We start from the raw sequence: 14504 nt of genomic DNA on the forward strand, positions 1-14504 counted from the left end.
TTATTTTCAGGGTTTTATAAATCTTCATTTGGCATAACTTGCCTTCACCACCAAGGAAAATAGTTTGAGAGGGAGTATACTTAGTATTTAAGAGCAGGAATCTAGGAGCCTCCTTGCCTAGATTCAAAACCCAGTCCCATACTCACCAGTGGTATGACTTAGAGCAGTCTGGTAACCTCCCTGGCCTCAGTTTGCTCATCTGTACAATGGGCATCATAATGGGTTGTCATGAGTGGGCACTGGCATATGAACTGGTGTACATAAAGGGCTCACATCTGTGTGAGTGTGTGTGTGTGTGTGTGTGTGTGTGTGTGTGTGTGTGTGTGTGTTTAAGAGTTCTTCAAGGTAGAAGAGTTTTGTTTGTTTTTTTTAACTTTTAAAAGATCATGGGGAAAAGAATTCCCATGCCCTTAGGTGAATCATTTTCTTGGTCCTGCTGCCATGGTCTGATTCAGTAATGGCTCCCTCTGGGGCTCAGTCTGGTGCTGGGGTGGAGACAGGCAGAATGAGGGTGCCTGGGCCCTGCTCTTGGGAGTTTGTGCTCTAGTTGGGGGCCCCCCATCAAGCAGCCCAGAGTGTGATGCAGGCTCTGAGGTAGCAGATGGTGGCACAGGGCAGGGAAGGTAGAAGAGGAGCAAAGGGAGGGTTGGGAGCTTCAAGGGTGGGGCAGTGGAGGCTGAGGGTGACCTGGAGGCCAGGCAAAGATGGTCAGGCTCAGCTCCACGGCTGCCACAGCCCACTGTGGGAGCCACACCCAAGGCAACTCTTGAAGGGAATAAAAGCACCCAAGGGTAGAGGGGCAAGATACCTTCCCTCAGACCTCTCTTGGCCTCGACTTCCCCACACTGTCCTGAGGGAGGAAAGTGGAACAGTCCCATACCCAGCCTTATATTTAAGGGTGGGGATTGATCTGCAAGGCAGCCTTTGTTGACAGGACCAAATGCTTACGAAGAAGTACCACAGCCTGTCCCATCACTAATGAGCTCTGTCCATGAGACCCCAGTAGACCAGGTTCCTTAGAAACACTACAAACAAGGGTGCCAGGGTGCCTCAATTGGTTAAGTGCCCAACTCTTGGCACTTAAGGTCATGATCTCACTGTTCGTGAGTTTGAGTCCCACATGGGGCTCCATGCTGATGGTGCACAGCCTGCTTGGGATTATCTCTATATCTCTGCTCCTCCCCTGCTTGCACTCTCCCTCTCTCTCTCCAAACAAATAAAATTAAAAAAAAAAAGAAAGAAAGAAACACCACAAGCCTCTCAAAAACAATTTCAGACCAGGTACTAAAACTAACCCCCACCCCAAGTCCTAGATAATGTATAATTCCCATGGAGAGATACTTCTATGAAAACTATACAATAAGATATTTTGTTCATAACACTCTCTGATGGCATTTTGCAACTTCCCCAAGTATTGGGGAAACCAGAAACATTGACTTGGTGTAAAATACCTAACATAATATTTCCTAATCTGCTAAATATCCCATTACACAATAAGGTGTTATGTATCCCACTGATGGCTCCAAGCTCCCTGGGATGTTCCCATCCATCTTGCCCCACTGACTCACCACCCATCTTACTACCGTCCAGCACCTTCTGACTTCTATGGTCACCAGGCCCCACCTGCAGTTACAAAGGAGGAAGTGAACTCTCTTCCAAGCCCGAGTGGGTGACTTCCCCAAATCAGGTGACATGGGAAAGCATGTCGCCAGAAGTCACAAAATAGTCCCCTAGTGGGATGAAAGAGCGTGGCATCCTGGCTCGAATCATGACTGGACTCTGGGTAATAACCCAACGTTAACACAAGTTCTGAGGGTAGGCTGTGATGGCACAGGTTCCATGGCACAGTTTGGGGCTCTCTCTTTAGTGTGGTCTCAGGGACAGCCCTCTCTCCTGTGCCAGGTCATTATGAGTCTTTGACAGCCAGTGAGGCACTGTCAGGCCAATGGAACTGAATATAACAAATTATTCAGATGGAATCACAGGTGACCCTACTGTCACAGACTGATTCAGCCAGTAGTCACTTGGTCTGGGCTTCCCATTTTCCTTCTCTTGGCTCCAATCACTGCCTTGTTTCTCAGCCAACCACAGAGAAGTACAAGAGGATCCTGGATTCCTGTATCCTGCCTTTTGCCAGGTCTACCTGCCCTGATTTCCCTGTGGTTGTGCCCCCAGCTCAGATACAGAGTTCTGTAGATGGCCCTCAGGTTGGAACCCAGGGTCCAATGGCCTGTCTAGGAAGGTCAGAGTGCCGATGACCCAAACCACATGACTGAAACATTAGCTCTCCCTTCAAATAGTATCTGTACCTGTCCTTGCTAAAGGGGTTACCCATGAAGAGTGATGTGATTCATGAGAAAGGGATACATGGTTTAGGATCTCCAAGGAGGTATCACTCACGGAATAGATTCTTCTGCAGATCTCGAGAAGAAATATGGTGGAACAGTGAAGTGGTCATGATGGTGAGTATCAAGCCTGGGAGGGAGACTGAGGCTAGTTTCCCTTATGCACATGATTATCTTTATTAGAAAAGGCAACCTAAGATCCTTTGTGGGGTTTCAAGTATTTTTCATAATATTTCTCTGGTAGTGTACCTGGGCTGTCCATTTACATTGAAGCTTCACTTGTCACCTATCCAGATCCCTCAGAACTTCCCTGGGAGGTGTTCTGCCTTTCTCTTGGTGAAAGATGCAGGGGAGGAGACAGTAGCACGCATGATCTACCTTTCAAGGCCACAGACATAGAACTAAACTAAACTCAAGTAAGACTGCAAATGAATGGACCTGGAGCACAATAAAATATATTTAGTGTCTATGCATGCCTGGTAAGAGTTGAGCCCAACCTCCTTACGAAGAGAACAGGCTGATCATCAAATCTTCAGATCTTTGGATTGAAGGAAGGGGGAAATACTGCACACAAGAAAGAACCTGCTTGTTGTAATTCGCCCTCTGTAGGTTTTCCAGTGGGATGATGGTGGCCTCCCAAAAGGTATGTCCACCCAGAAGTAATTAAAGTTAAGGAGCTCCAGATGAGATCACCCTGGATTATTCGGATGTGCCCTAAATTCCAATGACAAATGTCCCCATATAAGAACACAGGGGAGAGGCGCCTGGGTGGCTCAGTCAGTTAGTCAGCTCAGGTCATGATCTCACGGTTCGTGAGTTTGAGCCCTGCATCAGGGTCTCTGCTGTTCGCGCAGAGCCTGCTTCAGATCCTCTGTCTCCCTCTCCCTCTGTCCCTTCCCTGCTCTCTCTCTCTCTTTCAAAAAAAATAAAATAAACATTAAAAAAAATGGCAGGGGAGATTAGAGACACAAGAGGACAAGCCATTGGGAAGACAGAGACAAAGGCAGAGGTGGGAGGGACACAGCCACAAGCCCAGGAGCAGCTGGAGCTACCAGAAGCTGGAAGAGGCAAGAAAAGATTCTCAACGAGAGCCTTCAGAGGAGCTACCGCCATGTTGATACCTTGAGTTCAGACTTCTGGACTCCAGATTGTGAGATGATAAATTTCTATTGTTTCAAGCCACCCGGTCTGTGATCATCTGTTATGGCTGTCCTTAGAGAGTAACACAGGTTTAAATCATGGCCTTAATCAGGGCTGAGATGTTTAAATGTTTGAGAATCCATGAGGCTGTCCTGCAGAAGGAGGATATGAGAGGCCAGGTTTGGCCAGACCTCCCCTCTCGCTGCTGGTGACGAGAACACACGGGACCCCAGAGGAGGGACCACAGTGGCCGAGGCTGGGTGCCGAGGCCGAGTGCACTGGGCCGGGGAGAGATGCTCCAGGCAGAGGCTCTTGACCAGTATTTTAAACGCTGGAACAGCTGTCCTGGTGCACCCCCTGAGGCCAGCTCTGGCTAGAACCACTTCCCACACAGACCTGGAGCTCTGGCCCCGACTGTTCCTTCCCCGGTAAGCCACAGGGCACCCAACACCTCTCCCCACCGCCACCTCTCACATTCCAGCTGCCCCCAAAGTGAGCCTGCTCCCCACTCAGGCCCCACTCGGCCTGCTGATTCTCCCTTCTAGCTCAGTGGCATAAAAACGCACCCATTCTCCAAATCAGAACAAAGCTGGAATCCGCCCCAATGTGAGGGCCTCACATTCAGTCTGCTAGAGGTGTCAGGGTCCTGTCCCCTCTTTTTATGGCCGTGGCCAGTGCCCCTTGTGTCTGGGTGGTCACAGGACTGTCAGGGTGTCCCTGCCCCAGGACCAATGCAGAAATGCAAACCTGACCCCCTGACCCTCACTCTACCCCAGGTCACTCTCTCCTGGTCTTCCACATCCAGCAGCAAGTGTCCAAGGCTGGGCTGTGCCACAAGCTCTATGCCTTCTGACTGGCGTGTGCTCCCTGCCTTTGCTGGGCCATTTCCCTGTATTCAACTTTTTTTCTTCTTTTTTTTTTTTAGTGTATTAATTTTGAGGCAGGGCAGAAAAAGAGGAAGAGAGAGAATCCCAAGCAGGTTCTGTACCATCAGTGCAGAGCCCGATGCAAGGCTCAAATTCATAAACCATGAGATCATGACCTGAGCTGAAGTGGGAGACTTAATGGACTGAGCCACCCAGGCACCCCTGCATTCATCTTTTAACCATTATGCACCCTGGAAATCTTGTCTGACATCCAGGCTGGCTGTTGAGGGGCTCCTAGGCTCCCCTGCATGTCTCTTTACCAGAGCCTTTGCCCCACAATGTGGACATTATCTGTTCAGGGGCCCTCATTTCCTCAGTCATGTTAGCAAATACATGCCCTGTACCAGGTACTTCTCAGCAAAGATAGGCTGGACCGAAGTACTCTCCTCTTTCTCACTGAAAAGGCAGATTAAAAACGGATGCAGGCTGAATACAAACTTAGGTGTGCATCTGCCAGAGGTCAAGGGCTAGTCCTGCACCTCATTCTTCCAACACTGGCCAGTCTGTAATTGGACATACCTGGGGGTTGGGCTGATGCCCCTCTGCTCCCCACTGGCCTGGATTTTGCTCACCCCTGTATTTCAGTGTATCAGGCAACGCGTGGCACAGAATGGGAGCTCACTAAATGCTTTCTTGAACGAAGGAGTGCTGTTAAGTGACTACATTACGGATTGCAAATATAGCATAACTACAAGTAGACTTTTAAAAACATATTTCAGAGGAGAAAATGCGATGGAGTCTCAAAGACCACCCAATGACCTTGGTTGATCATTTGTGGAAGATCAACGGGAAATGATCTGGAGCCAGAGCAATGTTTGCCAAAGGCCATGTCTGGCCCAAACGCAAATCATCTCTCTTAGCAAACCTGTATAGACCTGTATAGAGTGTCTTGATTTCTTCAAAGTCATATTTTGAAGGTGGAACTTCACACTGACCCTTTTCTTTTTATCTATTTTTTTTTTTTTGGTACGTTTCTTGCTAAACATGCAGCATATTTATCATAGAAAGTTATTTGCTCTGGGGGAGAGAATTCTAGTCATGCAGAAGACTTCATAATCTTCCCAAGGTTATGTGAATAGCACTTCTCTCTTTTGCCGGCCTGCCCCTCCAGCTTTCTTCTGGAGAAGTCAAATTAAAACTAGGCATCTGGTGAATGCCATTCTGTAGATAAGATAAGACAAAATTTAAAGATGTGTATAAAGAGCTAACAGAAATGAGCAGGATCCCACTAGATGGCCTGCGGGTGTCATGGGTTATCAGTGCTACTGGGCTGTGAATTGGCCAAGCATTTTGGCAGGCGTGCCTTGGGCAGACCTGGTCATGTTCTCTTCCCTGGGGCCACAGGCATGCTGCCAGACCAGAAGCTGGCCTAGCACATCTGCTGTAGGTTTGACAAGTGACAAAGGGGCTTATTTTGTAGCTTCCTCCCATAAGCCAATGACACCAGGGAGAGCATGAAAACCCAGCCACATTCCACCCGAAGCCACCATGTGCCCATGTCCTGCCGTAAAGCCCTCAACAGCTCACAGGGGCCCCTCTAGGGCTTGAGAAGTCTCAGGAACTTGGTGGGAGCTGGAAAGTCCTAGAAGGGGGCTCCAGAGTCTTTGCTGTGAGATGGAGCTAAGGCAACAAAGGCCATTTGCAGAGATCCTTGACCCCACCCCCTCTCGTGTCCCCACTACCTCAAGGGGAAGAGCACGCATTTGACTCAAGCTACTAAAATCCTTGACATGCCTTGTATGCTCAGTTTGTTGAAAGTATTCTACACAGGTTCTGGTTTCCATGCACAGTTGTATCCAGAACGTGGGAGCCAATTCTTGCCAACTCTCTGTTTTCTTTCTGTTTCTCCCTTAGCATCATCAAAGGGAAGGACAGTTTGCTGAAGGACAGGGCATTCCCTCTACTGTTCACCTTGAGTAAGCCAGCCCCTGAATGTAGACCAGGGAAAATCTGTGGAAGAAGTCCAGACCCCTGAGGGTCCAGGTGCCATCAAATCCTAAGACCTCCTTCCAGGGAGAAGCAGAAGTAAAGTAGGCGATAAGTCTCTGACTCACTTCCCCTGTGGGAGATTGCCTGAGCTTCCGCCTCCAATCTGCAAAGTCAACTGGTCAGCTCAGCCCACTCTGAAGACCCTTTGGCACTCAGTGGTCTGTGATGCTTAGATCTTGATTCTCATCAACACTGGACCCCTCTCAACACCTTGTCCCAACACCTGGGCCAACTTTCAACCAGGTGAAGAGTTAAGTAAGAAGCCAACTCACTGAGTGAGGAATTTAAAGAAAGAAAAACACTGCTCCCTGACAAGTTCATGTGACCTTATGGTTTTCAAGGTAGCCCCTCTCTCATGATAGGCAATGGTTAATGCATGTGTGACAAGAGCAGGAAGCTAAGGTGGGCCTTCTTGCCCCAGGGCCCAGGGTCCCTCAAGAATGGAAGGACAGCCTATGGTCCCAGGAAACCCCAGAAACTACTGGCAAAGTGATGTGGATATGAGCACATGATTTCTTTCTTCCTCTGGAGAGAGAGAGAGAATCCAGAACTTTCATCAGCTTTTCAAAAGGGATCTACGATTCTAAAATGGGTAAGAACCATTAAACTCAGCTAGGCTCATGGAGTAGAAAGTGGATCGGGGCTTTCCATGTGAGGATTTGAGAAATAGAGAAATAGAGCAGCACTGATGTTCCTGGGGAGCAGAGGGGACCAGCCCCACAGGCAAGCAATGATTAGACAGCCTCACTATAGCCTGTCTCAGTGAGATGCCCAAGCCCACCTGAGGGTATCACCTTGGGGCGGGGTAGGGGATGCTGAGCTGCTATGGCAGTTGCTCAGCTGGAAACCCAGCAGCCAGGGCAGCATAAGAGGGAGAGGAGGAGGAAGATGAACCAACAAAATAAAGGGTATTCTAACCTGGCGTAGAAACCTACCTCCTTCCTCCCCCAGTGGCATGGAGGCACCTGGAAACCTAGCCCTTCCCCACTTGCTCATTCTACAGCCACAACTGAAACAATGTGCAGACCATCTCTCCAATTCTTGCCATCTGAGCTGAACTACATGAGCCAAAGGATGACTGCTTTATATTGGTGAGAGATGACGGTACTCGTTCTGCCCATTTTGGAGACCAGTAGGTGTGAAAGTACTTCGGAAAATTGGGTCTATTCTTTCATTTATAACTTAGTTCTTACTTGGCTGAAATGAAAGAGAGTTACCCTTGTTCTCCCTGACCCTCTTGAGCATCACCTGCCTCTACTCATGGACAATGGGGCAGGTAGCCAAAGCCTAGGTCCCCCGCGTTCACCAACCAGATACTGGTCAGCACGCCTGGTATCCAGCCAGTATTGTCTGTACTTTTGTCATTGTAGGCTTTAGTGATACAGGATGCAGCTTAACTAGCTCATCTGGGCCCTTTTTAGGATTTTTATTATTTTTTTTAATGTTTATTTTTGACAGAGAGAGAGAGAGCGCGCGTGCGCGCGCGTGCGCGCATGAGTGGGGGAGGGGTAGAGAGAGAGGGAGACACAGAATCCGAAGCAGGCTCCAGGCTCTGAGCTGTCAGCACAGAGCCCGACACGGGGCTCGAACTCACAGACTGCGAGATCATGACCTGAGCCAAAGTCGGGCGCTCAGCTGACTGAGCCACCCAGATGCCCCAGGATTTTTGTCATAATGTTACCAAGGCAGGGCACAAGTCACATCTAAAGTAGTTACATAAAAAGAAGCTGATAAACAAATGATAACAGATATAACTTGCTTATGTGAACCTACTCTGTGCAAATTGAGGTATGTTTCAATAAACATTTACTAAGTGTCTGTCTACTATTTGCTGGGTAGTCTGCTGGACCTGCATGGGAATAAAAACAACTAAGATGTGGCCTTGGCCCTCAAGAACTTTATAATTCACTGGCAAGAGATGGGCTTACATGCTTTTAACTGTAAGCTCCTCCACCTCAGGTCAGCTCACCTCCCCATCGCCTCTCCTTGGGTTCCGGAAAACTTAACAGTCTCCCCAGCCTCATGCTCCAGGCCTCCCTGCCTCCCTGGGAACCATCTGCAGCTCCCACCAACCCCGTCCCTGTCACCAAGCACACTAAACCACTCGTCACTCCCACCAAACGTTGCTGTATGCTCCTGTGTGCTCCCACCCAGGCCCGCAATCTTGGCACTATTTCCAAAATGGCCAGGAAACAGATGTTACAGGAACAAAAGGGAGGAGGCCGTGGTCAAACAAGTCCGATAGCTGCCGAGCTAGACAGGCTTCTTTCCTTCCTTCAAAGAGGAAGACAGTGCAATTTCTCCTACATCTATGTGACCACTAAACTTTTCAAGATGGCGCATCTCCTGTGACAGCGGTCAGCTCGGAATGAAGGCTGGATGTGGAGGCCCCCCAGACCCTCTCTGGCCCTGCCACTGCTATGCTCAAATGTCAAGCTGGGACAAGAGTAGTGAGAAAAACAGACATGACGCCTCTGCTCCTGGAATCCAGTGAGGAAGATAGATTCTAATGGAATAGTCTCGCAAGTCTAGAATATAAATATACAACTATAGGAAGAGCAAGTAAAGTCAGAGGACTCTGAGCCAGCTTCTGGCAGCAGGCACACATGAGCCGAGACAAGCGGGTGAGGAAGAGACACAGTGGGGAAAGGCAGCCTGTGCAAAGACTCTATAGGGGGAAAGAGCCCATGCTGTCTGAGGGGTTGTAAAGGCCAGTGTGGCTGGGGCCCACGGGCCACAGGGAGGCCAGAGGAAGAAAGTCCTGGGAGGGACATCCTAAGGGGCAGTGGTACCATCATATGTGTGTTTCATAAGACCTCCTGGGAGAGTGGAGAGCAGACTGGTGAGAGGCAAGGAAGTCTGCGACAGGCCAGGAAGGGGGGCAGTGCAGTGGTCCACGTGAGAGAGGGCGGGGGTGCAGGGGGCAACACAGGACAAGGGCAGCACAGAGCTGTACAGGGTGTAGAACAAGTGTGGTGTGAGGGAAGCTGCTGCTCACACTGTGGATGCCAATGACACTCTTCTCTGGGACAGAGCAGAGTCAGGGATGGTCAGCTGGGTTGTGGACTTGGAGATGTCTATGAGGCATCAAAGCAGAAGCATTGAATGTGCTACTGAAGTAATAAAGCACCATCTTTTAAAGTATATTTTGAAATTCTAACTTTTTACCAATTCATAGTGGCCATCCCACTCGACCCAGTCGGGTTGCACAGAAAATGTGAAGAGACAGGGGCGCCTGGGTGGTTCAGTCGGTTAAACATCCAACTTCGGGTCAGGTCATGATCTTGCGGTTCATGAGTTCAAGCCCCACGTCGGGCTCTGGGCTGACAGCTCGAAGCCTGGAGACTGCTTCAGATTCTGTGTCTCCCTCTCTCTCTGCCTCTCCCCCACTCACACTCTGTCTCTCTCTCTCTGTCTCAAAAATAAAGAAACATAAAATAGTTTAAAAAAAATAAAGAAAATATGAAGAGACAGCTGGAGATTTCTCTAGTCTCCATATGGGCAAATCCATCGGACCCTGGGTGGCAGCTGTCCCCTGCCCCCAGCCTACAACAAGTTCATCAACCCTGAGATCAATCTGGTCATTTGCTGTCTATGTGCTTGAATTTGCCAGGAACTTTTTGTTTGCACTTTGAATGGCTCTTGCACACAAAACTCTCAGATAAAATTCCATCTGTGGTTAATGGAAAGATCTGCTTAAACGTTGCATCACTGCTGGAAAGAAACCTGAGCTTTGATTAAACTCTGGGGGCAAAGTCCCATCCGGCAACACAGAATGCCTACTCTGGTCGTGGAAATCACTTCCAACTTCTGAGCTTAAAGCACTGAAATGAAGCCTCAAAGTGAAGGTTCCCATCGCCCCGGAAGGAGCCACCGAGGGCCTGCCTGATAACATCTTTATCCTTCCATTTCTGTCATCAATCTGGCTGAGAACTGAAGGGAAGGGAAGGGCTGTACCCGAGTCATCGCACTAAAATGTAAGGGTTGGAAGATGTAGGCAGCCACGCCGAACTATAAGCCAGCTTGGAACGAAATCAGAACAAGTAATTTAAAAAAAATTTGTGAGCCCTTACAGCCATTGGCCGATGCTTCTGTAACATCCACCCTTCTCCAGACTTTTGGCACAAGAACAAGTTAAAAACAAATGCTTTCAGTTTGCTTAAATGATAGCCCTTGGAAAAACCCAGTGACTGATACTGCATGCGGAGAACAGTTGGGCTGTTCTCCCGAGGAGAGGGCTGATCCACAAAGCACTTGGAGTAAAATGGCCCTTTTCAAGGGTGGTAAAAAGACAAAAACAAAAACAAAAGAAAAAAAAAAACCCCACCAAAACATCAAGTGAAGGTAATTAAGAATTCAAAGAAAACAACAGCACAACTCTGGTATGCGATCCATGCAAAAAGATACTTAATAAATGCATGTGCGTGCTCACGCACGGGTGGCTAAGGAACTCTTAAATATTCCCTCCCCGCTTGTGTTTTGCTTTGCTTTAACAAATGTACACTCTCTCAGCTCTTTTGTGAGGTAGGGGTTGACTGTAAATTCCATCACTTATCAAAGTGCTCTTACACAATAGGGACTGGAGCTAATTAAAATAAAATACCATCTGCATTCGATCGGACTGTTACCGGAGCCCTGTAACATTCATTTCCAGTTTGGTCATTCGAACCCAACGGCGACTCTGCATTCCAGTGTCTCTGAATAATATTAACTCATCTTGTCCTTTTCATATTAATACTAATCACACCATCTCCAAACGCCAAGGTGTCACAGAAATGCTTCGCTCACGTAGGAAAGCGTTCTGGCGCGCCGCGAGGAAAAGATAACACTAAACACGTGGGTACACCAGCTAATTTTGCCCAATATTTCATCAGAAATGACGAGGCAGAGTAAATATTAGTTAGCCAGACTGACAGCTAATTGATCTGGTTTGTATTCAACTAGACTGATATAAACAGAGGGATTTCGCTTGCGATTCTGAATTCATAATTGGTTCAGATGTCTATATGCTTTCCCGGAGGCTACAAATTTAATTAGTGCTGTGAGAAAGCAGCGGCCAATCGCATGGAAGTCACAGGCAGGGCTGGAATGTGCAGGCTGTTTACCTTTTCTCTCTCTTCTCTAGCGGCAGGATGCTTTGATAGCAGCCTTGCAAAGCTTATTAAGAAGTTCTTGTGTAAAAAGGACTTGTATTTGAAAAAACGTAACTGCCATAGCCTTTGCTCAGAGAAAGCCTATCCTTTCTCTTCCATTCAAGGACACAACTGATCGCTGGGAATGGTTTGCCCTCGGTCCCAAACTGAATGTAGTACTTTGAGTGCACCTCAAGTGAACGAGCCCAGCACCTTAGATGATGCAGCAGAGGCGGGTCTGGACACACCCACCCCACGGTGCTCAAGCCTGTCTGGACTCCTTCTCTGACGCCTCGAACAATCTCATGCCCAGCTCCCATGCCCTGCTCAGCTGGGGACTCACCCAGGTGGACGCCCAGGCATCTCTGCATTCCCTTGGGCACGGGGGTACCCAGCAGGTGCACAATTAATATTTTTGGGAAGGAAGGGAAGAGCAGCCAAGTTGAATATCTTTAGCCGTTCTAAAATTTAGTCACTTAAAAAAAAAAAAAGGATGTCTATAAAACTCAGGTCCTATTTCAACTCTGCCTTAGTTCTCTAACAATTGAGAAACCAGCTTAATCCTCAGAAGGACCTGTGGAAAGGGGCCAAGAAAGGCGCTGCCCCAGTATCTTCTCATTGCATAATTATGTTGGGGTACAGGGGCTCCCCCATTCAAATGGCTTGCCCCTTGTTGTAACTATCTGTGTGGTAGCAATTTACCACAAACTCTCAAGGCTTCAGATGAAGAAAAAGCACATCATCTTCACAAGACAGAGCACCGTTTGCTTAGAAGTGAAATTGTGGAGGGCCATGGCAGGAACTCCCTTTCTAGCTCAGAAGTTCTCAAGGCTTTGAGAGGTGATGCTGTTGTGAGGCACCCCCTGTGCGGCCTCAAAGAATCCAGTTTCTTTGGTGACCAGCACAGAGAACCCCCTTCCACTCAGTGTAATACTGACAGAGGCATCCGGTCTGCTCACCCTTCTCCAACTGCCCCATTCTGTGGGAATTGGCAACTACAATCTGGCTCTGCTTCCAGGAGGAAAAAAAATGTAAATATATATATATATATATATCAGCCCCTTTTTAAAAACATTCCTTCCAGTTCCATGGTGTGAACACACATAGGTATAATCACAGCCCCCTATGATCAGATGAGAGGATGTATGTTAAAGTACTCAAGCACACAGTAGTCCCTTAATAAGCATCAAATTCTCTTCCCTGCTAGGAAGGAATAATGGGATTAGCATAATGTTTCATATCTACTTCCTTCATTTAAAAAAAATTTTTAATGTTTATTTTTTAAAAATTTTTTTTAACGTTTATTTATTTTTGAGACAGAGAGAGACAGAGGATGAACGGGGGAGGGTCAGAGAGAGGGAGACACAGAATCTGAAACAGGCTCGAGGCTCTGAGCTGTCAGCACAGAGCCCGATGCAGGGCTCGAACTCACGGACCGCGAGATCATGACCTGAGCCGAAGTCGGCCGCTTAACCGACAGAGCCACCCAGGCGCCCCAGATGTTTACTTATTTTGAGGGAGAGAGCACATGCATGTGTGAGCAGGGGAGGGGCAGAGAGAGAGGGAGAGAGAGAAGATCCTAAGCAGGCCCCACACTGTCAGCACAGAGCCCGATATGGGGCTCGAACCCACAAACCATGAGATCATGACCTGGGCCGAAGTCAAGAGTCGGACACTTAACCGACTGAGCCACCCAGGAGCCTCATATCTATTTCCTTCTATCTATCCACCCATTTGTTCGCCTACACACCAATAAAATGAACTCAGAAATATGTACATGTCTGCCTTGTCACAGTCCAATTACATGAATGGGTTCCACGAGGACCACTTTCTCTTGTGCTCGGAATCAGAGCATCACAAAGGTAAGCCCTGGAGAAGGGTGTGGCGGGTACAGTGTCCAGGGATAAACCATCTCTCCCATCCATCCGTGGCTCAGCCAATACAAAAGGAGCTACGATTTTCAGTTGGGGGTGGCCTGGGACAACACCAAGAACCCATTTCTCCATGGAAACTTTATTATAAATATTCTGTGGGAATAGCTGAAATAGTATCGTGAGCCAGCTTGGAAGCTCAAACTAACATTTTAGCACATTGCTTTCACGAGAAGGCGAGTTCCATGTTCTAAAACTATGATTTACCAATAGCCTCATTTGGGGCTGCTACCGCTTCTCACATGAATTTCATTTTCCCTCATAGCACTCATCACCCTGTGATAGATCACATATTTTTCTACTTACTGCCTCATTTTCTATCAGCCTGGCCACCCACTCCAATGACACCACTATGGACAGAGCCTGACACATTGCTGGGATTCCAGAATCACCTGCTGAATGAATGGAGTCATCAAAAGCTAACTTGACCATCTTCAATTTGTAAGCTTACCAGGATCTGTTTTGACTGGCATTTGTGAAACATTAGTCTCAAATCTATGCAGAAAGGAAGTATCATTAACCACCCAATAAACATGAATTACATAAAAACTTAAACTGTCAGCCTCTTTGTAAATTATATTTGTCTTACTCTCAAAGATCACATGAACTTTTAAGGGGAAAAAAGTTATATTTACTGCCCAAGTTTTAAAATTTATGGTAACCATTAAGACATGTGTTATGACAACCGCAAAAACATCTTTCAGCCCAATCTCTAATTTAATCATTAAAACACTGCTTTGAATTCCCTGGTCTTTTTGCTGTTATGGGTGATATTCAGATATTTATCTCCTCTAATTACGGTGCATTCTGTTGATTTCTAAAGATGTAAAATATCAACAGATCTATACTCATTTGATTGTTGCTTCAAACTGAAGCCAATTTAAATTCTCCAGTCTGACAAGGGACCAAATATTCTGAGCATTCAGATGGTCTGATTTGTTGCTACACATCTGTCTTGTTTTATTCAAAGTGGACAAAGAAAACTAACGACCATGTAGAACCATATTAAAATCAAGGCTCAGCTCTTTTTAGAAGCACAGA

The 14504-nt window shown here is 47.4% G+C and overlaps 1 protein-coding gene across 2 annotated transcripts in view; it reads right to left on the reverse strand.

Annotated features, from left to right (window-relative positions):
• The window catches only part of PCSK6 (proprotein convertase subtilisin/kexin type 6), a 191543-nt gene that overhangs the window by 126335 nt on the left and 50704 nt on the right, over positions 1 to 14504 (reverse strand). The gene's annotated exons all lie outside the window — the stretch shown is intronic.

The sequence above is a fragment of the Panthera onca genome, chromosome B3 (genome assembly GCF_046562875.1).
Source record: "Panthera onca isolate mPanOnc1 chromosome B3, mPanOnc1 haplotype 2, whole genome shotgun sequence".
Classification (NCBI taxonomy): Eukaryota; Metazoa; Chordata; class Mammalia; order Carnivora; family Felidae; genus Panthera; species Panthera onca.